We start from the raw sequence: 2500 nt of genomic DNA on the forward strand, positions 1-2500 counted from the left end.
GGGGATGGGGCCTCTTGGGTGGGAAGGGGTGGTTCAGGACAGTCCAATTGTCTTTCAAATCTACGGTAGAACTCGTTCAGGTCGTTGGCTAGGCGGGAGTCGTTAGTGGTGTGGGGCGCTCTGGGTTTGTAGTTGGTGATGTGCCTGAGCCCTTTGGCAGACAGAAGCAGCGTCGTTAGTAGAGAACTGGTGTTTTAGTGTCTCTGAGTACAGTCGTTTAGCCTCTCTCACCGCTTTGCTAAACCTGTTCTTCGACTCCTTGAATCTGTCTCTATCCCCACTCCTAAACGCTTCCTCCTTCTCCAACCTCAACCTTTTGAGCTTTGCTGAGAACCAGGGCTTGTTGTTGTTAAAGTTCACCCTGGTACGTGTTGGGATACAGCAGTCCTCACAGAAGCTGATGTACACAGCCTCTGTGAGTTCATCCAGACTATTGGTAGCAGTCGTGAACATATCCCAGTCAGTACAGTCTAAGCACGCCCGCAAATCTTCCACAGCCTCACTGGTCCACTGTTTAGATGTCCTCACAGCAGGTTTACAGAGTTTTAGTTGCTGCCTGTATGCACGAATCAGGTGGACCAAGGGAGTTCTGTGCGAGCCGAACAGCCCCGTGACCCACAAGAGAAACATCCCCGCCAAATTCGAGCGTTTGACGGGGTCTATCCGTGAAAAAATATTCACGTTTTTGAGTGCACATGCATTTCTGCTGCAAATGCCTCTGGAAGTTTCATGCCGTTCGTATGCCAATTGTGGCAACACGAAAATGACCCGTTTTCCCATTCCGAGGGATTTCTGTGCGACCCTAACAGCCCCGTGAGCCACAAGAGACACATCCCCGCCAATTTCTAGCGTTTCACGGGGTCTATCCGTGAAAAATATAGACGTTTTTGAGTGCACATGCATTTCTGCTGCAGATGCCTCTGGAAGTTTCATGCCGTTCGTACGCAATGTGGCAACACGAAAATGACCCCTTTTCCCATTCCGAGGGATTTCTGTGCGACCCTAACTAACAGCGCCCGTGAGCCACAAGAGAGACATCCCCGCCAATTTATAGCGTTTCACGGGGTCTATCCGTGAAAAATATAGACGTTTTTGAGTGCACATGCATTCCTGCTGCAAATGCCTCTGGAAGTTTCATGCCGTTCCTATGCAATGTGGCCACACAAAAATGACCCGTTTTCCCATTCCGAGGCATTTCTGTGCGACCCTAACAGCCCCGTGAGCCACAAGAGAGACATCCCCGCCAACTTCTAGCGTTTGACGGGGTCTATGCGTGAAAAATATTAAAATTTTTGAGTGCACGTGCCTTTCTGCTGCAAATGCCTCTGGAAGTTTCATGGCGTTCCTATGCAATGTGGCAACACGAAAATGACCCCTTTTCCCATTCCGAGGGAGTTCTGTGCCACCCTAACAGCCCCGTGAGCCACAAGAGACACATCCCCGCCAATTTCTAGCGTTTCACGGGGTCTATCCGTGAAACATATAGAAGTTTTTGAGTGCACATGCATTCCTGCTGCAAATGCCTCTGGAAGTTTCATGCGGTTCGTACGCAATGTGGCAACACGAAAATGACCCGTTTTCCCATTCCCAGGGATTTCTGTGCGACCCGAACAGCCCCGTGAGCCACAAGAGACACATCCCCGCCAATTTCTAGCGTTTCACGGGGTCTATCCGTGAAAAATATCAATTTTTTTTTGACTGCACATGCATTTCTGCTGCAAATGCCTCTGGAAGTTGCATGCGGTTCGCATGCAATGTGGCGACACGAAAATGACCCGTTTTCCCATTCCGAGGGATTTCTGTGCCACCCTAACAGCCCCGTGAGCCACAAGAGAGACATCCCCGCCAATTTCTAGCGTATCACGGGGTCTATCCGTGAGAAATATTCACTTTTTTGAGTGCACATGCATTCCTGCTGCAAATGCCTCTGGAAGTTTCATGCGGTTCGTATGCAATGTGGCGACACGAAAATGACCCGTTTTCCCATTCCGAGGGATTTCTGTGCCACCCTAACAGCCCCGTGAGCCACAAGAGAGACATCCCCGCCCACTTCTAGCGTTTCACGGGGTCTCTCCGTGAAAAATATCACATTTTTTGAGTGCACATGCATTCCTGCTGCAAATGCCTCTGGAAGTTTCATGCGGTTCGCATGCAATGTGGCGACACGAAAATGACCCGTTTTTTCCCATTCCGAGGGATTTCTGTGCCACCCTAACAGCCCCGTGAGCCACAAGAGACACATCCCCGCCAATTTCTAGCGTTTCACGGGGTCTATCCGTGAAAAATATTCAATTTTTTGACTGCACATGCATTTCTGCTGCAAATGCCTCTGGAAGTTTCATGCGGTTCGCATGCAATGTGGCGACACGAAAATGACCCGTTTTCCCATTCCGAGGGATTTCTGTGCCACCCTAACAGCCCCGTGAGCCACAAGAGAGACATCGCCGCCAATTTCTAGCGTTTCACGGGGTCTATCCGTGAAAAATATTCACTTTTTTGA

This window comes from Petromyzon marinus, unplaced genomic scaffold (assembly GCF_048934315.1).
Source record: "Petromyzon marinus isolate PM22_M1 ecotype Great Lakes invasive population unplaced genomic scaffold, UKy_Petmar_22M1.pri1.0 PM_G_Scaffold_235, whole genome shotgun sequence".
Taxonomy (NCBI): Eukaryota; Metazoa; Chordata; class Hyperoartia; order Petromyzontiformes; family Petromyzontidae; genus Petromyzon; species Petromyzon marinus.